At 42.6% G+C, this 25,989-nt stretch overlaps 1 protein-coding gene across 1 annotated transcript in view; it reads right to left on the reverse strand.

Moving 5' to 3' along the window:
• TNK1 (tyrosine kinase non receptor 1) overlaps positions 1-23,172 on the reverse strand; it is a 59,978-nt gene extending 36,806 nt beyond the window's left edge. Inside the window, exon 1 of the mRNA XM_060779901.2 lies at positions 23,003-23,172. The gene's annotated coding sequence lies outside the window, so the exon portion shown is untranslated. The remainder of the gene's footprint in view (positions 1-23,002) is intronic.
• Between the last annotated feature and the right edge of the window lie 2,817 nt (positions 23,173-25,989).

Consider the following 25,989-nt stretch of genomic DNA (forward strand, 5'->3'; position numbering starts at 1 on the left):
ACTAATGTTCAGGTGGAACACAAGATTAGTACACAGCAAACAAGATCACTATGTTGGTTGTTGATTACTACTATTACTACAACCTGGACACAGCATTTTGTTTGAGAACACAGAAATGCTGGACCACTCTCGCAACCACCATGTCAGACCACACAGAGAAGCCATTGAAATACACACGCATGTGGACAATTTCAACAGAAAGGAGGAAACCATGAAAATGAACAAAATCTGGCTACCAGTATTTAAAAAAACTCTAAAATTACACCAGCAAAACAACAGAGAGGAAACAAACAAGGACATCTAATCACCTCTCAACAAAAGTTTCCTCTAGGCACTGTCAGGCCATTATATGCTAATCAAGGTGGTCAGTTGAAACATTCACACCTGGCTCCAGCAGACAAGAGTCCTTTGTCCCACCCTGGTCATTCCATAGATATATAAACCCTTTTTCCTAGTTCCAATAGACCTCATTACCTCTGAGGATGCTTGCCATAGATGCAGGAAAAATGTCAGGAGAGAATGCCTGTAGTCTAGACCATGGCCATGTAGCCCGAAAAATCCTACAATAACCCACTACTATTACTAATACTACTACTATTCCAAATCTCCTATCCATAAAAATGAAATGTCCCCTATTGTTATTATTACAGTATTATTATTAGAAACCTCCTATCCATAAATCAGAAATGGCATTAATCATCATCATCATTATTGGAAACCTCCTATACACTCATCACCCTCTTCTCTGTGTAAACAGAAATACACTCCACTTTCTCCCAACTGATATAACATGCTTCTACACTGTAGGATTGATGCAGCTTGAAGGGAAGAAAGAAAGAAGGAGAGAAAGAGGAGGACAAGAAAAAAGGAAAGAGAGAAGGAAGTATGGAAGCAAAGAGCAAAGGAAGGAAGGAAAGAGGTAGAGAAGGAAGGAAGGAGAGAAAGAAAGAAAGAAAGAAAGAAGGAAGGAAAGACATAGAGAAGGAAGAAAAGAGAGGAAGGAAGGAAAGAAGGAAGGAAGAAGGAGAGAAAGGGAGGGCAAGAAACAAGGAAAGAGAGAAGTAAGAAAGATGTAGAGAAGGAACAATCCCATTTCTTTCAAAGAAAGAAAGAAAGGAGAGAAAGATGGAGCACAAGAAAGAAGGAAAGAGAGAAGGAAGCATGGAAGCAAAGAACAAAGGAAGGAAGAAAAGAGGTAGAGAAGGAAGGAAGGAAAGAAAGAAAGAAAGAAAGAAAGACATAGAGAAGGAAGGAAGGAGAGGAAGGAAGGAAGGAAGGAAGGAGGGAAGAAGGAGAGAAAGGGAGGACAAGAAACAAGGAAAGAGAAGTAAGAAAGATGTAGAGAAGGAACAATCCCATTTCTTTCAAAGAAAGAAAGAAAGGAGAGAAAGATGGAGCACAAGAAAGAAGGAAAGAGAGAAGGAAGCATGGAAGCAAAGAACAAAGGAAGGAAGAAAAGAGGTAGAGAAGGAAGAAAGAAAGGAAAGAAAGAAAGAAAGAAAGACATAGAGAAGGAAGGAGAGGAAGGAAGGAAAGAAGGAGGGAAGAAGGAGAGAAAGGGAGGACAAGAAACAAGGAAAGAGAGAAGTAAGAAAGATGTAGAGAAGGAACAAAGGAGAGAAGAAAGAAAGAAAGAAAGAAAGAAAGAAAGGAGAGAAAGAGGGAGCGCAAGAAGGAAAGAGAGAAGGAAGCATGGAAGCAAAGAACAAAGGAAGGAAGAATAGAGGTAGAGAAGAAAGAAAGAAAGAAAGAAAGAAAGAAAGAAAGACATATAGAAGGAAGAAAGGAAAGGAAAGGAAAGGAAAGGGAAGGAAGGAAGGAAGGAAGGAAGGAAGGAAGGAGGAGGGAAAGGGGGGGCAAGAAACAAGGAAAGAGAGAAGTAAGAAAGATGTAGAGAAGGAACAAAGGAGAGAAAGAAAGAAAGAAAGAAAGGAGAGAAAGAGGGAGCGCAAGAAAGAAGGAAAGAGAGAAGGAAGCATGGAAGCAAAGAACAAAGGAAGGAAGAAAAGACGTAGAGGATGGAGAGAAAGAAAGAAAAACGGGAAGGAAGGAAAGAGGGAGTGAAGGAAGGAGTGAAAGAATGAGAGAAGGAAAGAAGAGAAGGTAGGATGGAAGCAAAAAGTGATGGAAGGAAAGAGGTAGAGAAAGAAGAAATGACCGAAAGAGGGAGGAAAAGAAAAGGAGGGGAAGGAAGGAAAGAGGTAGAGAAGGAAGGAGAGAAGGAAAGAAGAAAAAGAAAGGAAGGAAGGGAAGGAGGGAAGGAAAGAAGGACAGAAAGAGGGAGGGAAGGTTGGTCACAGCAACGCATGGCGGGTACAGCTAGCTGTATATAATGCGATATATCCATCACTCACTATTGTTTATTTCCTTGCCATCAGGAACAAAACTTGTTTTTACTTGTTTCAATAATTATAATCCATTACAATTTTAATACTTAATCCTATTTAAATATTTATATTTTCTAGATTATTTAAGACTGTGAGCCGCTTTAAGTTTGGTTTAAAAAGCAAGGTGCAAATATAAGTTTAATACGGTAATAATAATAGTAATAATAATAATAATAATAATAATAATAATCTGAAAGCAATGTAATAAATTGGAATGTTACTTCCCTGTTGGCACAATTAATACCATCTAGATACATGTCAATGCTATTTTAAGAATTCTGCTTCCAAAGTAACAGAGGAATGTAGTGTAACAAATGACTTCTAATTAGCGCTCATTTCCAAAAACACAAAAAATCGGAATGCATTTGCTTTGCTGATGCAACACATAGTATCTTCTAGATACATTTAACTATTATTTTTAAAGTTGCATTTTGGAAGCAACATCAGAAAAAGGAACAAAGTTGCCTGGCTGGGATAATTAATAACATCCTAATATAACTCTTGAAAGTAAACTTCTAAGCCAGTGTTTCTCAACCTGGGGGTCGGGACCCCTGAGGGGGTCGCGAAGGGGTGTCAGAGGGGTCGCCAAAGACCATCAGAAAACACAGTATTTTCTGTTGGTCATGGGGGTTCTGTGTGGGAAGTTTGTCCCAATTCTATCATTGGTGGGGTTCAGAACGCTCCTTGATTGTAGGTGAACTATCAATCCCAGTATCTACAACTCCCAAATGTCAAAGTCTATGTTCCCAAATCCCATCAGTGTTCACATTTGGGCATACTGAATATACGTACCAAGTTTGGTCCAGATCCATCATTGTTTGAGCCCACAGTGCTCTCTGGATGTAGTTGAACTACAACTCCCAAACTCAAGGTCAATGCCCGCCAAACCCTTCCAGTATTTTCTGTTGATCATGGGAGTCCTCTGTGCCAACTTTGGTTCAATTCCATTGTTGGTGGGGTTCAGAATGCTCTTTGTTTACATATTAACTATAAATCCCAGCAACTACAACTCCCAAATGACGAAATCAACCCCTCCTCCCCCCCCCCCCCCGACAACCCCACCAGTATTCAAATTTGGGCATACTGGGTATTTGTGCCAAATTTGCTCCAGTGGATGAAAATACATCCTGCAAATCATTATTTACATGGTGATTCATAATGTTAGGGTTATGGTTGGGGGTCACCACAACATGAGGAACTGTATTAAGGGGTCGCGGCATTAGGAAGGTTGAGAACCACTGTTCTAAGCTATTGATAAGTATTAGAAGTAGCAGCTTTGTTTAATAATAATAATAATGTTGTTGTTGTTGTTGTTGTTGTTGTTGTTGTTGTTGTTGTTGTTGTTGTTAAAGCTTCAAAAGTTGCAACTTAGCCTGTCATGATGTGAGTTGTAGTCCTCCCACAACGTTATGCATTTTGTACAATTAAAAAATTGAATTTTTCAAATAACGCTGTTTACCTGAACTAGTAATTTAAAAAATATATGAAAAGCTTTAAAAGTAGCAACTATTGCAACATATTTTGTTATGCAGACATTAATAGTATTCTAAATAGCTGTTAGCCCTAGCTCCTGCCAACCTAGCAGTTCGCAAACATGCAGATGTGAGTAGATCAATAGGTACTGCTTCTGTGGGAGGGTAAAAGCGCTCCACGCAGTCATGCTGGCCACGTGACCTTGGAGGTGTCTATGGATAACGCTGGCTCTTTGGCTTAGAAATGGAGATGAGCACCACCTCCCAGAGTTGGACTCAATTACAATTAACATAAGGGGAAATTTTAGTTTTACTTAGTAATTGTTTATGTTGCAAAAAGCATGTTAATCACTACAGTCAGGTCAAATTCTGGTCCAATGCAAGAAGAAAAGCTTTCCATTAGTTGCTAGTGTCACAGTTGCTAGTGACACGGGGATGATGGGAGCTGTAGTCCCACATATATAATGAGTGCACCTGCCTCTCTTCTGCTTGACCTTTCACTAAAGTCAGATTAATGTGCATCCAAAGCTAAGAAACCCAATAAAAAGGGAGGGCAGAAGGAGGGAGAAGTTAACTTTCCTGCCCAAAGAAAATATTCCAGATCAACCAGTTTCTTTGGGTGAGCAAGAGATGAGAAAGCAACGCGGATTTCGGAGAGACACGGCCAGGGGTTTCCAGGCCTCGAGTCATAAGGGAATGGTGCATTTCAATCTGATAGAGGTCGTGTCTCCGTTTTTTCCAAAATGCTTGGGACCAGAAGCGTTTTGGAAATCTGATTTCAGAAAGCCGGCGTCTGTATAGAGATACATTTATGTGCTCATAATTCATTTATATTTCATATAGACCTAATTAATACAGAGCCTGGAGGTCATTACTATAATGACTTGAGTCTAATGAATTGACCATCAAATGTAATGTGCACAGATGGATCCATAGACCTCTGGGAATTGTCAGAAGGGCCCTCCTGAGGTCATATAGTCCACCCTTCATCAATGGCAGGGAATCCAGCATGAAAACATCCCTGGACAGAACAGATAGAGGGCTTCACCAAACTACATCTCCCAGGATCCCATATATTCAAGCCGTTACTATTATTACTACTACTAATAATAATAATAATAATAATAATAATAATAATAAATTATATTAATTTTAATAATATTATGATAAAATAATAATAATAATAAATTATATTAATTTTAATAATATTATGATAAAATAATAATAATAATAATAATAATAATAATAATAATATAACGCCATCAAAGCCAGAATTGAAAAGTCGACAACAGATCCCAAGTGTAGACTCTGCAAGGAAGCAGACAAAGCAATAGATCCCATCCTCAGCTGCTGCAAGAAGATTGCGCAGACAGACTACAAGCAGAGGCACAACACTGTTGCTCAGATGATTCATTGGAACTTGTACCACAAATACCATTTGCCGGAGACAAAGAACTGGTGGGATCACAAGCCGGAAAAAGTTAGAGAATGAATATGTCAAACTTCTCTGGGACCCAGATTCAGACAGACAGGGTTTTGGAGCACAAGACTCCTGATCTCACAATTAAAAAACAAAGTATGGATTCAGTTCTTGTGGGTTTTTTCGGGCTATATAGCCATGTTCTAGAGGCATTTCTCCTGACGTTTCGCCTGCATCTATGGCAAGCATCCTCAGAGGTGAGGTCTGCTAGAACTGGGAAAAAAGGGGTTTATATATCTGTGGAATGACCAGGGTGAAACAAAGGGCTTTTGTAAGTTGGGCTAGGTGTGAATCTTTCAACTGACCACCTTGATTAGCATACAATGGGCTGACTGTGCCTGGAGCAAACTCTTCTTGAAAGGTGATTAGATGTCCCTGCCTGTTTTTCTCTCTGCTGTTTTTGCTGTTGCAATTTTAGAATTTTTTAGTACTGGTAGCCATATTTTGTTCATTTTCATGGTTTCTTCCTTTCTGTTGAAATTGTCCACATGTTTGTGGATTTCAATGGCTTCTCTGTGCAGTCTGACATGGTTGTGAGGCGAAACGTCAGGAGAAATGCCTCTAGAACATGGCCATATAGCCTGAAAAAACCCACAAGAACTGAGTGATTCCAGCCATGAAAGCCTTCGACAAAGTATGGATTGTCGATGTTGCAATCCCAGGCGACAGCAGGATTGATGAGAAACAACTGGAAAAGCTAACACAATATGAGGATTTAAAGATCGAACTACAAAGATTCTGGCACAAGCCAGTCAAGGGGGTCCCAGTAGTTATCGGCACACTGGGTGCAGTGCCTAAAGACCTTGGCCTGCACTTAAACACAATTGGCGCTGACAAGATTACCATCTGTGAACTGCAGACGGCCACCTTACTGGGATCTGCACACATTATTCGCCGATACACCACACAGTCCTAGACACCTGGGAAATGTCCGACGTGTGATCCAATTCAACAGCCAGTGGAGTGTCTGCTGTGGACTCATCTTGTTGTGTTTCAAAAAATTATATGTTTATTTATATCTTGCTTTTTCTTCCCACAAGGAGTCTCAAAGCCATGGCAGTTCAAGAGGCATTAAGCTGTGTTAATCCAACTGTATAGGATTGAATCCACAGACCCTTGGAGTACAAAGCAAGATTCAGAAGGGCCCTCCTGAGGTCATACAGTCCACCCTTCACCAATGCAGGGAATGCATTGTGAAAAGACTCCTGGATAGAACAGATAGGGGCCTCATCAAAATACAACCCCCAGAATGACATAGCATTAACTTCTAGTAGTAGTAGTAGTAGTAGTAACAATTGTGTTTATTTATACCCTGCTTTTTCTCTCCACAAGGAGACTCAAAGCCATGGGAGTTCAAGTGACATTAAACGGCATTAATCCAACTGTATAGGATTGAACCCACAGACCCTCGGAGTACAAAGCAAGATTTAGAAGGGCCCTCCTGAGGTCATATAGTCCACCCTTCACTAATGACAAGAAATCCATCATTGAAATAGTCCTGAATAGAACAGACAGGGGATTGAACCTTTCGAGATTAAACCAGTGATTCCCAACCTTTGGGCCTCCAGGTTTTGGACTTCAACTCCCAGAAATCCCAGCCGATTTACCAGCTGTTAGGAACTGTGGGAGCTGAAGTCCAAAACACCTGGAGGCCCAAAGGTTGGGAACCACTGGTTTAGACCATTAGGATATAATGCAACATTCAGAAGGGTCCTCCTGTGGTCATATAGTCCACCCTTTGTCAATCCGTCATGAAAAAAAAGCCTTGGATCGTACAGATAGGGGATTGAACACATAGATCGTTGAAATACAATGCAAGATTCAGAAGGGTCCTCTTGAGGTCATATAGTCCACCCTTCACCAATGCAGGGAATCCATCATGAAAAAAGCCTTGGATAGTACACATAGGGGATTGAACCTCCTCCTGAGGTCATAAAGTCCACCCTTCACCAATGCAGAGAATCCATCATGGAAATAGTCCTGGATAGAACAGATAGGGAATTGAACCCATAGACCATTGAAATACAATGCAAATTTCAGAAGGGCTCTCCTGAGGTCATCTAGTCCACCCTTCACCAATGCAGGGAATCCATCATGAAAAAAGCCTTGGAAAGTTCAGATAGGGGATTGAAACCATAGGTCATTGAAATACAATGCAAGTTTCAGAAGGGCTCTCCTGAGGTCATCTAGTCCACCCTTCGTCAATGCAGGACATCCATCATGGAAATACTCCTGAATAGAACAGATAGGGAACTGAACTCATAGACCATTGAAATACAATGCAAGATTCAGAAAGGCCCTCCTGCGGTCATCTAGTCCACCCTTCACCAATGCAGGGTGGACTACATGACCGCTGGAGGACCCTTTTCAATCTTGAAAAGAGCCCTGAATACAGTTGTAGATGGGCTTCACCCAACTACAACTTCCAGGATTCCACAGCACTGAGCCACAACAGTTCAAGTGGGATCGAAACTGCATCAACTCTACAATGTAAACACCCCCAAAATTTGGGTCCAACACAGGAACAGAATTGGGTGGACAACGTAGAAAAGACAACTCTGCAATGCTGCCGCCACTGTTGTTGTGTGACTCATTTCTGCCCAGCTCCCCAGTCAAGGCAAGCAGGCCTCGCAGGGGTGGCGCAAACCTGGCCGGCACATGATGAGAAAGGGCCCGGAGCTGGGTTTAATGAACCTCCTGGTTGGACCTCACCCAGACCGATACCTGCCATGCGCCTCCACCGCAAGGCCAGCCCTGGAGAAGCCCCTCGAGCCTGGCAGGGCTTGGGGACAAGGAGGCGCCGACCACATTATCGTACATTTGGCAGCTTGGAATGCAAGAGGTTTTGCCACGCTTTGGCCCTTGGCTTTCAGAGCAGGCGGATTGTCATTCCACTGGAAAAGCATCCTTTCTTCCCATCCTTACGCAATACATACATGGATTATTTCCTTCTCTACCTAGAAGTCTCTCCTTTCTGTTCACAGAAGGCAAAATCCTCTCAGCTTGGGTTCATTACCACAATGGGGTTGTCTAGATGATCTTTGAAGGTCCCCTCCAATTTCAATTGATGTTGAATTAATGCCTTGCTTTTTTATTGAGAGGTCAGAATTTTCTTGGCTTGGGTTTAATGGGGTTGGTCTAGGTGACCTTTAGGGGTCACTTCCAACTCCATTTATTTATTTATTTATTTATTTATTTAAAACTTTTATATCCCGATCTTCTCACCTCCGTAGGGGGGACTCAGACCGGCTTACAGCAAGGATTCAATGCTACTAATACAAGTTAAAACATCATAGAACAATACAAGATTAAAAGAATACATATATACCAAATTGCTGAGGTAAAATCATGTTCAACTCAGTCCGCATATGTGGCCGCTCACTTTGGTCTGTAACCAGTCTCAGCCATTATTCTGGGAATGCTTCGTTTCATAATCAGGATTTCACTTGCCTCCTGAAGGACAAGTGGGAGGGGGCAGATCCAATCTCGCTCGGGAGAGAGTTCCATAGCCGAGGGGCCACCACAGAGAAGGCCCTGTCTCTCATTCCCACCAAACATGCTTGCGATGGTGGTGGGACCAAGAGCAGGGCCTCTCCAGAAGATCTTAACATCCTTGATGGTTCATAGGGGAGAATACGTTTGGACAGGTAAACTGGGCTGGAACCATATAGGGATTTATAGGTTAAAACCAGCATTTTCAATTGTGCTCAGAAGCTAATTGGCAGCCAGTGGAGCTGGTGCAGCAAGGGAGTTGTGCGCTCCCTGTACCCAGCTCCCGTCAGTAGCCTGGCTGCCGAGCGCTGGACTAATTGCAGCTTCCGGGCAGTCTTCAGAGGCAACCCCACGTAGAGAGCGTTGCAGTAGTCTAAACGGGATGTAACCAGAGCGTGGACCACTGTGGCCAAGTCAGACTTCCCAAGGTACGGGCGCAGCTGGCGCACAAGTTTTAGCTCTCCCGGTCACCGCTGAGACCTGGGGTTCCAGGCTCAACAATGCGTCCAGGATCACTCCCAAGCTGCGAACCTGTGTCTTCAGGGGGAGTGTAACCCCATCCAACCAGGCTGTAACCCTATGCCCTGTTTAGCCTTGCGACTGACCAGGAGGACCTCTGTCTTGTCTGGATTAAGTTTCAATTTGTTTGCCCTCATCCAGTCCATTACAGCGGCCAAGCACCGGTTCAGGACCTGGACAGCCTCCTTAGTAGCAGGTGGAAAAGAGTGACAGAGTTGGACATCATCTGCGTTCAGATGACACCGTACCCCAAAACTTGAGATGATCTCCCCCAACAGCTTCATGTATATGTTGAATAAGGGGACAGTACTGAACCCTGTGGGACCCCACAGTACAATGGCTGTGGGGCCAAGCAGGAGTCCCCTAACGACACCTTCTGGGAGAGACCTTCAAGGAAGGACTGGAGCCACTGCAAGGCAGTACCTCCAAGGCCAGTTACTGTGAGGTGTCCCAGAAGAATACCGTGATTGACGGTATTGAAGGCCTATGAGAGGTTCTTCCTGATTTGAGAAGGCAAAATCCTGATTTGAGATTTGGGTTCAATGGCTGAACAGGGTGGATCTAGATGACCTTTTGAATCCCTTCCCACTCCAATTAATGCCATTTCTCTATTTGCAGAAGGCAAAATCCTCTTGGTTTGCATTTAGTGGCAGAACAGGTTGGTCTAGATGACCTTTGAGAGTCCCTTCTGACTAGTTAATGTTCAGTTCATGTTTTCTTTAGAGAAGGCAGAATCCTCTTGGCATGGCTTCAATGAAAGAACGGGGCATGACATTTGATGACCCTTTCAACTTAATTTTGAATTAACGCCTTCCTGTTTTTGAGAAAGGAAATCCTCTTGCTTTGCCTTCAGTGGCAGAATGGGAATGGTCTAGATGACCTTCAGGGTCCCTTCCAATTAATGAACAATTAATTCCTTCTTACTTAATTGAGAAAGCTTAATGCCTTCTCTTTGTTTACAGAAGTCAAGATCATCTCGGCTGGGGTTCAGTGGCAGAATGGGGATGGTCTAGATGACCTCTGGGGTCATCCATTCCGACTCCAATTAATGGCAAATCAATTCCTTCTTGTTTAAAGAAGGCAAGCTCCATGTTGCTTGGGTTCAATATCAAAATGGGGGTGGTCTAGATGACCTTTGGGGATCCCTTCCAACTCCCAATGAATGCAGTTTAACTCCACTTTCACTGCCATGAATGGCTGAATGTTATGGAGCCAGTTTGGCAAGGCACCCGCACTGGAAGACTTTGTGAAACTACAACCCCATTCAGAATGAAAGTGGTATTAAACTGCATTGTATTCAACAGTGGAGATGCACCAAGCGGTTATCCCCTGAATGCAAAACATGCTGCCCGTGACCTGGCCCTTTGGCACAGAGGGGAAAGTCCAAACCTAGAGCAAATATTGACAAGATACTCAAGACAGAAGTCAATACGCATGTTAGGGAGAGGCCAGAATACTACACAGGTTGCATCTGAGGCCCCGTCTACACTGCCTTTATCATGCCGATTGAATTGCATTACATGGTCAGTGTGTACATGCATCTAATCCAGTTCAATGAAGTTAGGTCCCATCTACACTGACCATGCAATCCAGTTTCCAAATGCATCATTCCAACTATTTGCTTCAAATGGGGTTATGTGAGTCTACACTGCCATATAATTCGGTTTAAAGATTTCCAAAACTAGATTATATGGCAGTGTAGATGGGGCTTTATACTGTATTATATGAATGTACACCAGGTATGGGCAAACTCTCACTATCTCTCTTGCCTTCCTGCTTCCCTTCCTGTTTCTCTTTCCTGTCCACCTTTTCGTACATTCTTCCTTCTCTTTCTCCCTCTTTCTCCTTCCTTCCTTTTTGTCTTTCCTTCCTTCTCTCCTTATCCTTCCCTTCCTTCCATCCTTTCCTTCCATCCTTTTATCCTTCCTTTCTTCCCTTCCTTCCTTCCTTCCCTCTTTCCTCCCTCTCTCCCTCTTTCTTCTTCCTTTCTTCCTTTTTGTCTTTCCTTCCTTCTCTCTTTATCCTTCCCTTCCCTTCCCTTCCTTCCGTCCTTCCTTCCATCCATCCATCCATCCATCCATCCATCCATCCATCATTCTCTTCCTCCCTTTTTGTACTTCCTTCCCTCTCCTTCGTCCTTCCTTCCTTCCCTCTTTCCTCCCTCCCTCTTTCTTCTTTCTTCCTTCCCTTTTGTCTTTCCTTCTCTTTTTCCTTTCATCCTTCCTCCTTCCCTTCCTTCCTACCCTTTAATCCTTCCTTCCTTGCCTCTTTAACTCCCTTTCTCTCTCTTTCTCCTTCCTTCCTTCCCCTTTGTCTTTCTTTCCTTCTCTCTTTATCCTTCCCTTCCTTCCTTCCATCATTTCCTTCCACCCTTTTATCCTTCCTTCCGTTTCATCCTTCTTTCCCTCTTGCCTCACTCTCTCCCTCTTTCTTCTTCCTTCTTCCCTTTTTGCCTTTCCTTCCACTCTTCTCTTCCTTGCTCCTTCCTTCCTTCCTTCCTTCCTTCCTTCCTTCCTTCCTTCTCTCTTTCCTTCCCTTCCCTTCCACCCTTTCATCCTCCCTTCCTTGCCTCTTTTCTTCTTCTCTCCCTCCTTCTCCTTCCTTCCTTCCCTCTTTCCTCCCTCCTTCCCTTTCTCCCCCTTTCCCCCCAATCTCTGTCTCTCTCTTCTCTCTTTTCTTCCTCCTTCTCTTCCTTCCTTCTGTCACCGGGAAGTCCGTCCTCTTAGCAGGGAGTGCTAGCATGTGAGCCCCCAAGTTGGAAAGTTTGCCCAGGCCTCATCTAAACCATACAATGCAGTGCAATTCAGTCATTATAATGGAAGTGAAGAGGAACATACTCTGGTTGTCCTTTAGGAGATGAAAGTGGGAAAAACAACAACAACGACAACAACAACGACAACAACAATTACATTTGGGGAATGCTGGGAGCTGGTATACAAAACTGCAAAAAAAAAATAATTGCATATGTTATTTTTCCCTTCTGACAAGAGTTATGGTCTCATCTCTGGGCTTGGTTGCATGGGGATGATGGGCGTTGTTGTCCAAAGAATTAATCCTGCCAAGCTCTGCTTTTGCAAAAGGGAATCATTTGCCTATTTCCCATATTGAAACAAGCAACATCATACAGTTATGGTTTCTTATGCAGGCTATGCTGTCTGGGCATGATGGTAGTTGTAGTCCACAACAACAACAACAACAGCCCTGCCAAGCTTTGCAAAGAGTATATTTCTCCCTTGGAGAAACTGCGAAAGGGCCCCGGATCTATTCCTTAATTAATATTTTTCAGGTTTTTCCTCTTGATTCAAGTTCTCTGCAAACAGAGAGCACAAAAGGATGGATGGGGTGTGGTTCGGATTTAATTTTTGAGCACAATTGAACATCTGCAGGACATCAATAAGCCCCACGTCTCTGTCTTTGGTCGCTGTTTTCAATTGCTTTATGACGACATAACATTTATTATTATTGTTCCCAAAGACTATAAATATAATAGGACCAAGAGGGACACCTAAGGTCATCTAGTCTGACCTGTAATGCAAGAACCCGATGCAAAATTACAAAAGTGAGCATTCCATGTTTTGAAATCCATTCTAATTTTTATAAACATGTCTATTTCCCTTGTGCCAGAATTCATATCTTGACATGATCATATAGTTCACCTATGGAACTCACTGCCACATGATGTCATAAATGGCCAATGCAAGTGAATTTTAAAATAAAACAAAACTATGCTAGAAGTATACAGAAAAACTGAATATGTAAATAAATATGCGATAGAATGGAAAGCCATTTCAAAAAGCAAAATATAAAAAGGTCCTGATTATAGAAATGCATTAATTATCAATTTTGAATTATTAAAATACACCCGTATATAATCTATATATCTATATCTATCTGTATCAGGTATGGGCAAACCCAGGCCCAGGGGTCAGATGCATCACCTTTTCTCAGGCCTTCCTCTCTCTCACCATCCTATCATTCCTTCCATCTCTCTTTCCTTCCTTCTTCCCTCCCTCTTTCTCCTTCACTTCCACCCTTCCTTTCTTCCCTCTCTCAATCTTTATCCTTCCTTCTTTTCCTTTTGTCTTTCCTTTCCTCTTTCTCCCTCCCTTCATTCCCTTTCGTCCTTCCTTCCTTCTCTTTCTTTCCTCCCTCCCTCCCTCCCTCCCTCCCCTCCCTCCCTCCCTCCCTCCCTCCCTCCTTCCTTCCTTCCTTCCTTCCTTCCTTCCTTCCTTCCTTCCTTCCTTCCCTTTTGTCTTTCCTCCCTTCTCTCCTCCCTCCCTCCCTCCCCTCTTTCTTCCTAGTCCCTTCCTTCCTTCTCTTTCCTCTCTCCCTTCCTCCCTCCCTCCCTCCTTTCACTTTCACCCGTTCGTCCTTCCCTCCTTCCCTCCCTTTTGTCTTTCCTTCCTTCTCTTTCCCTCCTCCTTCCCTCCCTCCCTTCCCTCCCTCTTTCTCCTTCCTTCCATCCCTCCCTTCCACCCTTCAATCCCTCCTTCCCTCTTTTATCCTTCTCCTCCCTTCCATCCTTCTCTTCTTCCCTTCCATCCTTCCTTCTCTTTTTCCTTCCTTCCTCCCTTCCATCCTTCCCTTCCACCCTTTCATCCTTCCCTTTTGTCTTTCCTTCATCCCCTCCTTCCTTCTCTCTCTCTTTCTCCTTTCATCCCTCCCTTCCACCCTTTCGTCCCTCCTTCCCTCTTTTATCCTCCTTCCTTTCATCCTTCTCTTCCTCCCTTCCATCCTTCCTTCTCTCCTCCCTCCCTTCTATCCATCCCTTCCACCCCTTCATCCTTCCCTCCCTTTTGTCTTTCCTTCCTTCTCCTTCCCTCTCTCCCTTCCCTCCCTCTTTCTCCTTCCATCCCTCCCTTCCACCCTTTCATCCCTCCTTCCCTCTTTTATCCTTCTCTTCCTCCCTTCCATCCTTCCTTCTCTTTTTCCTTCCTTCCTCCCTTCCATCCTTCTCTTCCACCCTTTCATCCTTCTGTCCCTCCCTTTTGTCTTTCCTTCATCCCCTCTTTATCCCCTCCTTCCTTCTCTCTCTCTTTCTCCTTCCATCCCTCCGTTCCACCCTTTCGTCCCTCCTTCCCTCTTTTATCCTTCTCCTTCCTTCCATCCTTCTCTTCCTCCCTTCCATCCTTCTTTCTCTTTTTCCTTCCTCCCTTCCATCCTTCTGTCCTTCCCTTTTGTCTTTCCTTCATCCCCTCTTTATCCCCCCTTCCTTCTCTCTCTCTTTCTCCTTCCATCCTTTCCTTCCATCCTTCCTTCCTTCTCTCTTTCCTTTCTCTTTCCCTTCCTTCCTTCTGTCACCGGGAAGCCATTCCTCCTAGCATGGAGTGCTATCACAGGGCCCACAAGTTAGAAAGTTTTCCCATGCCTGATTTATATCCATCTATATCTTCTATATCCATAATAATAAAAGTGAAAATATGTGTGTGTGTGTGTGTGTGTGTGGCTGGGGTGCCCACGTCCACAAACAGCTGTAACCCACGGTGCTGAGGAGACACCAAAAGCCCTCCTTCCAATGACATTTCAGGTCATAACAAGCGAGCGCCATGAACATATAGCCCAACCCCTGCCAATGTCCTCCCCAAACACCATACTGCCCACAACCCAAGGAATGCTTTCATTTGTGAACAATTCATCCTAGATTTTACGTGTTTCCTCCACCACAGGCATCCCAGTGTTTCTGACTCTCCATTGGTGTGGAATTTGCATGGTCCCGCACACTGCCTCTCCCTTAACGCTTCCTACTTTTTTCATCTCTGTCTGCACAACAAACAGAGCAGAACTGAGCAGCAACTAAACATATTGGAGTAGTTTGGGGGATTCATTCCACATGTTGGAAGTTGTAGTTCACCCTGCATCAAGTCAGAGCACTATGACCCCCACTGACTATGGACCTGGACCACATTTGGCACACAGAACCCCCACGACCAAAGAAAAATACTGGAGAGGTTGGGGATTCACCTTAATTTATAGTCGTTGTAGATACTGGGATTTATAGTTCACCTGCAATCAAAGAGCACTCTGGACCGCACCAACAATGGCCCTGGACCTAACTTGCCACACAGAACCACCATGACCAACTGAAAATACTGGAGGGGTTGGGGGGGGGGGATTTACCTTTATAGGTACTGGGATTTATAGTTCACCTGCAATCAAAGAGCACTCTGGACCCCACCTACGATAGCCCTGGATGTAACTTGCCACACAGAACCCCCATGATCAACTAAAAAATACTGGAGGGATTTGGGGGAATTCACCTTGATTTATAACCATTATAGGTACTGGGATTTATAGTTCAGCTGCAATCAAAGAGCACCCTTGACCCCACCAACAATGGCCCTGGACCTAACTTGCCACACAGAATCCCCATGACCAACTGAAAATACTGGAGGGGTTTGGGGGGAATTCATCTTGATTTATGGCCATTACAGGTATAGGGATTTATAGTTCACCTTCAATCAAAGAGCACTCTGGACACCACCACCAATGACCCTGGACCTAACTTGTCATACAGAACCACCATAACCAACTGAAAATACTGGAGGGGTCTGGGGAGAACTGACCTTCATTTCTGGAAGTTGTAGTTCACTTACATCCAGAGACACTGTGACCACCACCAATGATGGATCTGGACCAGACTTGGCACACAGAATTCCCATGACCAACTGAACCTACTGTAGGGATTTGAGGGGACTGACCTAGCATGGTGGGAGCTGTAGTTTATCCTGCAGCCAGAGATCACACTGTACCTCACCAATGAGGCATCTAGAGCAGGCATGGGCAAACTTGGGCCCAGAGGTAGAGAAGGAAGAAAGGAGAGAAAGAAAGGAAGGAAGGAAGGGGAAGGGAAAGAAAGAAGGAAAGAGAGAAGGAAGATAGATGTAGAGAAGGAAGAAAGGAGAGAAAGAAAGGAAGGAAGAAGGAGAGAAAGAGGGATGGCAAGAAACAAGGAAAGAGAGAAGGAAGGAAGACGTAGAGAAGGAAGAAAGGAGAGAAAGGAAAAATGAAAGAAAGAAAGAAAGAATTAAAGAAAGAAAGAGAAAGGAAGTGGAAGAAAAGGAAAGAGAGAAGGAAGGAAAGATGTAGAGAAGGAAGAAAGGGAGGGAGGGAAGGAAGGAAGGAAGGAAGGAAGGAAGGAAGGAAGGAAGGGGAGAGAAAGAGGGAGGGCAAGAAACATGGAAAGAGAAAAGGAAGAAAGACATAGAGAAGGAAGAAAGGAGAGAAAGAAAGAGAGAGAGAGAGAGAGAGAGAGGGAGGGCAAGAAAGAAGGAAAGAAAAGGAAGCATGGAAGCAAAGAGCAAAGGAAGGAAGAAAAGAGGTAGAGAAAGAAGGAGAGAAAGAAAGAAAAAAGGAAAGGAAGGAAAGAGGGAGCAAAGGAAGGAGTGAAAGAAGGAAAGAGAGAAGGAAGGAAAGACGTAGAGAAGGAAGAAAGGAGAGGAAGGAAGGAAGGAAGGAAGGAGAGAAAGAGGGAGGACAAGAAAGAAGGAAACAGAGAAGGAAGCATGGAAGTAAAGAGCAAAGAAGGAAGAAAAGAGGTAGAGAAGGAAGAAAGAAAGAAAGAAAGAGAGAAGGAAAGAGAGAAGGAAGGAAAGACGTAGAGAAGGAAGAAAGGAGAGGAAGGAAGGAAGAAGGAGAGAAAGAGGGAGGGCAAGAAACAAGGAAAGAGAGAAAGAAGAAAGACATAGAGAAGGAAGAAAGGAGAAAAAGAAAAAAGAGCGCAAGAAAGCAGGAAAGAGAGAAGGAAGAAAGACGTAGAGAAGGAAGAAAGAAGAGAAAGAAAAATAGCGCAAGAAAGAAGGAAAGAGAGAAGGAAGCATGGAAGCAAAGAGCAAAGGAAGGAAGAAAAGAGGTAGAGAAGAAAGAAAGGAGAGAAAGAAAGAAAAAAGGGAAGGAAAGAGGGAGCGAAGGAAGGAGTGAAAGGAGAGAAGGAAAGAAGGAAAGAGAGAAGGAAGGATGGAAGCAAAAAGTGAAGGAAGGAAAGAGGTAGATAAAGAAGAAATGAGAGAAAGAGGGAGGAAAAGAAATGGGGGGAAGGAAGGAAAGAGGTAGAGAAGGAAAGAGAGAAGGAAAGAAGAAAAAGGAAGGAAGGAAAGAGGGAGGGAAGAAAAGAAGGAGAGAAAGAGGGAGGGAAGAAAAGAAGGAGAGAAAGAGGGAGGGAAGGTTGACCACAGCAATGCTTGGCAGGTACAGCTAGTATATAATATCTATATAAAGTTAAAATACATTAAAATGATTGGCAAGGCCAAATAAATACACAAGATGCACATATCCCTTTGCATTTGCATACCCAAGGTTTTGCTTTTTGCAAGAGCCAACATGCTGCAAAGGCCAGCCTGGGAATCAGGTTTGCATTATGAATATTATTCTCCCTGTTTGACCTGTTTCTCTGCCTCAGTTTTCCTCGCCTGCGAAATGGGCCTGTTCACCACCTCCGCTGAATGAAGAAAGGCATCTCATGCATCAAAACAACAGGGAAGGATGGAATGGGTCAATTCCTAAGGAAGCCAAGAGTGACCTTGACCATCACCTCCTGAGTCAAAGGGGAGGAATCGTGCAAGTCAAGGGCAAAACCCAGGCATTTCCTTCTCTCTCTCTCTCTCTCTCTCTTTCGTCAAAGCACCTAAGACATTAATTTTCTGCATTAATTAACCCCCCTGAAGGAAGTGAGTTAGGAGGTGAGTAAATCTCATTTGAAAAACAAGAGGAATCCTGCACGAAGAAAGCTGCCCTTGGAATTGGAAGAGGAAAAGGGGAAAGATGGAGGGAATGGAGAAGTGGGGAAAGGAGGGAGGGAAGGCTTCTGTAAGGAAATATTTACAAACCCATCAAACAACAAAGCCAATAAGAGGGAGGGAATACATGTAATAAATGCATAGGAATGCGTCTAGACGGTAGAATTAATCCCACAGGTACATGCAACGCAATCCTGGGATTTGTAGTTTTGCTAAGGATGCATCTATACAGTAGATTAATTAAAGGACTCCTGGGATTTGTAGTTTTGCTAAGGATGCATCTATACTGTAGATTAATTAAAGGAATCCTGGGATTTGTAGTTTTGCTAAGGATGCATCTATACTGTAGATTAATTAAAGGAATCCTGGGATTTGTAGTTTTGCTAAGGATGCATCTATACTGTAGATTAATTAAAGGAATCCTGGGATTTGTAGTTTTGCTAAGGATGCATCTATACTGTAGATTAATTAAAGGAATCCTGGGATTTGTAGTTTTGCTAAGGATGCATCTATACTGTAGATTAATTAAAGGAATCCTGGGATTTGTAGTTTTGCTAAGGATGCATCTATACTGTAGATTAATTAAAGGAATCCTGGGATTTGTAGTTTTGCTAAGGATGCATCTATACTGTAGATTAATTAAAGGAATCCTGGGATTTGTAGTTTTGCTAAGGATGCATCTATACTGTAGATTAATTAAAGGAATCCTGGGATTTGTAGTTTTGCTAAGGATGCAGCTATACTGTAGATTCATTAAAGGAATCCTGGGATTTGTAGTTTTGCTATGGATGCATCTATACTGTAGATTCATTAAAGGAATCCTGGGATTTGTAGTTTTGCTAAGGATGCATCTATACAGTAGATTAATTAAAGGAATCCTGGGATTTGTAGTTTTGCTAAGGATGCATCTATACAGTAGATTAATTAAAGGAATCCTGGGATTTGTAGTTTTGCTAAGGATGTATCTATACTGTAGATTAATTAAAGCAATCCTGGGATTTGTAGTTTTGCTAAGGATGCATCTATACAGTAGATTAATTAAAGGAATCCTGGTATTTGTAGTTTTACTAAGGATGTATCTATACTGTATATTAATTAAAGGAATCCTGGGATTTTTAGTTCTGCTAAGGATGCATCTATACTGTAGATTCATTAAAGGAATCCTGGGATTTATAGTTTTGCTAAGAATGTATCTATACTGTAGATTAATTAAAGGAATCCTGGGAGTTGTAGTTTTGCTAAGGATGCATCTATACTGTAGATTAATTAAAGGAATCCTGGGATTTGTAGTTTTGCTAAGGATGCATCCATACTGTAGATTCATTAAAGGAATCCTGGGATTTGTAGTTTTGCTAAGGATGCATCTATACTGTAGATTCATTAAAGGAATCCTGGGATTTGTAGTTTTGCTAAGGATGCATCTATACTGTAGATTCATTAAAGGAATCCTGGGATTTGTAGTTTTGCTAAGGATGCATCCATACTGTAGATTAATTAAAGGAATCCTGGGATTTGTAGTTTTGCTAAGGATGCATCTATACTGTAGATTCATTAAAGGAATCCTGGGATTTGTAGTTTTGCTAAGGATGCATCTATACTGTAGATTAATTAAAGGAATCCTGGGATTTGTAGTTTTGCTAAGGATGCATCCATACTGTAGATTAATTAAAGGAATCCTGGGATTTGTAGTTTTGCTAAGGATGCATCTATACTGTAGATTCATTAAAGGAATCCTGGGATTTGTAGTTTTGCTAAGGATGCATCTATACTGTAGTTTAATTAAAGGAATCCTGGGATTTGTAGTTTTGCTAAGGATGCATCTATACTGTAGATTCATTAAAGGAATCCTGAGATTTGTAGTTTTGCCGAGGATGCATCTATACTGTAGATTAATTAAAGGAATCCTGAGATTTGTAGTTTTGCTAAGGATGCATCTATACTGTAGATTAATTAAAGGAATCCTGGGATTTGTAGTTTTGCTAAGGATGCATCTATACTGTAGATTAATTAAAGGAATCCTGGGATTTGAAGTTTTGCTAAGGATGTATCCCTACTGTAGATTAATTAAAGGAATCCTGGGATTTGTAGTTTTGCTAAGGATGCATCTATACTGTAGAGTAATTAAAGGAATCCTGGGATTTGTAGTTTTGCTAAGGATGCATCTCTACTGTAGATTAATTAAAGGAATCCTGGGATTTGAAGTTTTGCTAAGGATGTATCCCTACTGTAGATTAATTAAAGGAATCCTGGGATTTGTAGTTTTGCTAAGGACGCATCTATACTGTAGATTAATTAAAGAAATCCTGGGATTTGTAGTTTTGCTAAGGATGTATCTCTACTGTAGAGTAATTAAAGGAATCCTGGGATTTGTAGTTTTGCTAAGGATGCATCTATACTGTAGAGTAATTAAAGGAATCCTGGGATTTGTAGTTTTGCTAAGGATGTATTCATACTGTAGATTAATTAAAGGAGTCCTGGGATTTGTAGTTTTGCTAAGAATGCATCTATACTGTAGATTAATTAATGCAGTTTGATCCCACTTTGACTGCTATGGCTCAATGCTATGGAATCATGGGATTTGTAGTTTGGTTAGGGCCATTCACCAGCCCTATTTGGGGGAAAAAGGATCAAGACCTTGGGTTGTTGTAGGTTTTTTTGGGCTATATGGCCATGGTCTAGAGGCATTCTCTCCTGACGTTTCGCCTGCATCTATGGCAAGCATCCTCAGAGGTAGGATCAAGACCTTGCAAAACTACAATTCTTTGGAGGCTTTTAAGCAGAGGCTGGATGGCCATCTGTCAGGGGTGATTTGAATGCAATATTCCTGCTTCTTGGCAGAATGGGGTTGGACTGGATGGCCCAGGAGGTCTCTTCCAACTCTTTGATTCTAGGATTCTATGATATATCTGTGGAATGATGCCCAGGGTGGGAGAAAGAACTCTTGTCTGTTGGAGTCAAGTGTGAATGTTGCAATTATAGAATCATAGAGTTGGAAGAGACCTCCTGGGCCATCCAGTCCAACCCCATTCTGCCAAGAAGCAGGAATATAGCATTCAAATCACCCCTGACAGATGGCCATCCAGCCCCTGTTTAAAAGCTTCCAAAGAAGGAGCCTCCACCACACCCCGGGGCAGAGAGTTCCACTGCTGAACGGCTCTCACAGTCAGGAAGTTCTTCCTCATGTTCAGGTGGAATCTCCTCTCTTGTAGTTTGAAGCCATTGTTCCGCGTCCTAGTCTCCAAGGAAGCAGAAAACAAGCTTGCTCCCTCCTCCTCCCTGTGGCTTCCTCTCACATATTTATACATGGCTATCATATCCCCTCTCAGCCTTCTCTTCTTCAGGCTAAACATGCCCAGCTCCTTAAGCCGCTCCTCATAGGGCTTGTTCTCCAGACCCTTGATCATTTTAGTCGCCCTCCTCTGGACACATTCTAGCTTGTCAATATCTCTCTTGAATTGTGGTGCCCAGAATTGGACACAATATTCCAGGTGTGGTCTAACCAAAGCAGAATTGGCCAGCTTGATTAGAATTGAATAGCTTTGCAGCTTCAAAGCCTGGCTGCTTCCTGCCTGAACATTCCACAGATATACAAACCCCACTTGCCTAATTTCCAACATACATCACAACCTCTGAGGATGCCTGGCATAGATGTGGGCGAAACGTCAGGGGAGAATGCTTCCACAATGTGGCCAGACTGCCTCGAAAATTCACAGCAACCCAAATAAAATATTACTTGATAGAACTCTTGTCTGTTGGAGGCAAGTGTGAATGTTGCAATTGGCCAGCTTGATTAGAATTGAATAGCTTTGCAGCTTCAAAGCCTGGCTGCTTCCTGCCTGAACATTCTACAGATATATGAACCCACTTGCCTAGTTCCAACATACCTCACAACCTCTGAGGATGCCTGGCATAGATGTGGGCAAAACGTCAGGAGGGAATGCTTCCACAATGTGGCCAGACTGCCTCGAAAATTCACAGCAACCCAAATAAAATATTACTTGATAGAACTCTTGTCTGTTGGAGGCAATTGTGAATGTTGAAATTGGCCAACTTGATTAGAATTGAATAGCTTTGCAGCTTCAAAGCCTGGCTGCTTCCTGCCTGAACATTCCACAGATATACAAACCCCACTTGCCTAATTTCCAACCTACATCACAACCTCTGAGGATGCCTGGCATAGATGTGGGCGAAACGTCAGGAGAGAATGCTACCACAATGTGGCCAGACAGCCCAAAATACTCTCAGCAACCCAAATAAAATGTTATTGAAAGAGCAAGGAAAGCAAAACTGTACGGAGGGGAAAAATCCATGCATCAAGGGCGGTAGAGTTATGGGGAAATCGTCCAATAAGTGACTAATGGTTTACTCAGACAGTAAATAAAAGGGAAAATGTCAAATAGGAAGGAAAGAGAAAACTGGAGAACCGAGCAATAATAATAATAATAATAATAATAATAATAATAATAATAATATAACATAATATAATATGTAAACAAAGACATCAAGAAAGCATGAGATACTGTGGAAGTCAATGGGGAAAAATGTGATATTTTTGGGACATAATATAATACAATATGTAAACAAAGCCAACAAGAAAGAGAAAGATCCACATACGGAGCGGCATGAGATACTATGGAAGTGAATGGCAGAAAAATGTGATTTTTTTGGTAGTTTAATGTGCATTGATATAGTTTGTACTTAGTTTATATTATCCCACATATGGCTTAAATATAGATATATTTCAATAAATAAACACGGAAAAGAAACGATCGGAAGCGAAGGAGAAAAGGAAGGGGGGAAAAACTGCAAAGGAAAAAAAATAAACAAGAAAGAGAAAGAGGAAGGGTATTATGGGATGGGGCACCCATTAAAACTGCCCCCATCCCATAATACCTGTCACCTGTCTTTGTTGACACTCACCTGTGTGAAGGGATCTATGGCTCTGGCTTTATGGAATCCTTTCTTTCTTTCTTTCTTTCTTTCTTTCTTTCTTTCTTTCTTTCCTTCCTTCCTTACTGCTTCCCTTTCCTTCTTGGCCAGGTATAGCTCCGCCCCCTTTCTACCTGGTGACAACTCACCTGGGCGGTACAGGTAGGTAGGAAGGAGGGGTAAAGTTCCCCCAGTGGGCGTGGCCAAAGGGGTATTAAATCATTAAGACTCTCCCACAAGAAGGTGATGAGGTTTCAGGTCCTGGGTTCGAATTTCTCACCTGGAAAACTCAGGTATTGCATATAAGGCAGGTATGGGCAAACTTGGGCCCTCCAGGTGTTTTATTATTTATTTATTTATTTGCTTTATTTTTATACCGCATTTTTCAGCCTAATTCGGCGACTCAATGCGGTTTGGACTTCAACTCCCACAGTTCCTAACAGCCGGTGTTTTCTCACCTGGAAAACTCAAGTATTGCATATAAGGCAGGTATGGGCCAACTTGGGCCCTCCAGGTGTTTTGGACTTCAACTCCCACAATTCCTAACAGCTGGTGTTTTCTCACCTGGAAAACTCAGGTATTGCATATAAGGCAGGTATGGGCCAACTTGGGCCCTCCAGGTGTTTTGGACTTCAACTCCCACAATTCCTAACAGCCGATAGGCTGTTAGGAATTGTGGGAGTTGAAGTCCAAAACACCTGGAGGGCCCAAGTTGGCCCATACCTGAGATAAGGTGTTCCTATTATTATTATTATTATTATTATTATTATTATTATTATTATTATATTGGTAGACACTTTTCCTCCAGCTATTTACAGTCATTAAGCAATTTGACAGCTCTTTATCTCACCTTTGGGATTTGCAGTTTAGGTAAGTACTAAGAGCCCCCTGCCAAAGAATTTGGAACTACAAATCCCAACATTCAGTAGGATACCAAGTTAACGGTGATTGTGGAAGATTAGCTATTGGCAGTGACACTGAAGGTGCTTCACAGTTACTCCTCAAAAGAGAATAATTCTTGGGGTCTCAGGAAACTATAAATCCCAGGGCTCCATAGAAAGCTCTTGTGAGAGTGGAAGCAGTTGCCAACATGCTCCAGTTGTGTAATAATAGTGTGTCGTCGTGTAATTCCGGCGTAACCTGAGTAGTGAAAATTCATTCTGAAACTATAAATCCCAAGGTTCTGTAGGAGGCTATTGGCAGTGACATTGAAGGTGCTCCACAGTTATATCTCAAAAGTAAATAATTCTAGGCATCTCAGGAAACTACAAATCCCAGGGCTCCATAGGAAGCTCTTCTGAGAGTGGAAGCAGTTGCCAACGTGCTCCAGTTGTGTAATAATAGTGTGTCATCGTGTAATTCCGGCGTAACCTGAGTAGTGAAAATTAATTCTGAAACTATAAATTCCAAGGTTCTGTAGGAGGGGCCATAAAAGTGGGATATTGGTGCAGTGTGACAGTGTCAGTGAGGGTGCTTCAAAGGCATGCTTCAAAAGTAAATAATTCTAGTTCCCCTCATAAAACTATAAATCCCAGGATTTGGTAGTGTTAAAGCTGCATCACGTGCCAAGGCTGCACCCTTAACAGGCTTTGTAGTTTTCATTCTGTAGGATTGTAGCCAATTGATGGCCCTTTTGACTGTCCTTGGAGATCTTGGGATTTGTAGTTCCAACAGAGATGCTAAGAGCTCCCAGCCAGAGAATGGTAATGAGGGTGTTTCAAAGTCATACTTCCAAAATAAATAAATAATTCTAGTTTCCCTCATGAAACTATAAATCCCAGGATTTGGTAGTGCTAGGCTGCATCACGTGCCAAGGCTGCACCCTTAATAGGCTTTGGGATTTGTAGTTTTCATTCTGTAGGATTGTAGCCAATTGATGGCCCTTTTGACTGTCCTTTGAGATCTTGGGATTTGTAGTTCTGACAGAGGTGCTAAGAGCTCCCAGCCAGATAACTCAGAAAGCCTCACAAAACTACAAATCCCAGGGCTTTGCAGGATAGAGCTCTAAGATATAGTGGTCATCCATGAAATGTAATCTTGGGATTTATAGTTTGGAGAGTCACCAACGATCTTTATTCTGTAGGATTGTAGCCAATTGATGGCCCTTTTTATTGTCCTTTGAGATATTGGGATTTGTAGTTCTGACAGAGGTGCTAAGAGTTCCCAGCCAGAGAATTCAGAAAGCCTCACAAAACTACAAATTCCAGGGCTTTGCAGGTTACAGCTCTGGGATATAGTGGTCATCCATGAAATGTAATCTTGGGATTTATAGTTTGGCAAGTCATTGATGTTCTATGGAAGCGAAAGCTAAAGACCTTGTAAAACTACAATTCCTATTATTCCATAGGTCTGGACCATGGCAGTTAAAGTAGAAGGGTAAAATGTAGATGCACCCAGGGATGCTGCAAGAGTTGGACTAGATGACCATCCATGCAATGTAATCTTGGGATTTATAGTATGGCGAGTCACCAATGTTCTATGGAAGCGAAAGCTAAATGCCTTGTAAAACTACAATTCCTATTATTCCATAGTTCTGGAGCATGGCAGTTAAAGTGGAAGGGTAAAGTAGATGCACCCAGGGATGTTGCAAGGGTTGGACTAGATGGCCTTGAAAGAGGCCTTCCAGATCTATGAGCCATAGTGGTGCCCGCTTGTGGTAGTTTGCACAATTGCAGCATTTCCAAATAAGTTATGACCACGCCTTCCCCAAATGTGGGAACGACCCATGGCTTCCCCTTGTGCAATTATCTGGGTAAACTCATCAAGGCTTTGATTGCGGATTAAAAATAGCGCTTTCCTTAATTAAAACCACCCACTTGAGCTTTTCCCATGGAGCCTGGGGGGGAAATGAGACTCAGAGTCAATGGGGATCCCCCAGAGGTCATCTAGTCCAGCCTGGAATTTACAGCAGTAGCATTCTGGGGAGAGATAGGCGCTTGCTAAATCGTTATTACAATGACTTCCTAACATTTACTCAT

Source organism: Anolis sagrei, chromosome 6, assembly GCF_037176765.1.
Source record: "Anolis sagrei isolate rAnoSag1 chromosome 6, rAnoSag1.mat, whole genome shotgun sequence".
NCBI lineage: Eukaryota > Metazoa > Chordata > Lepidosauria > Squamata > Dactyloidae > Anolis > Anolis sagrei.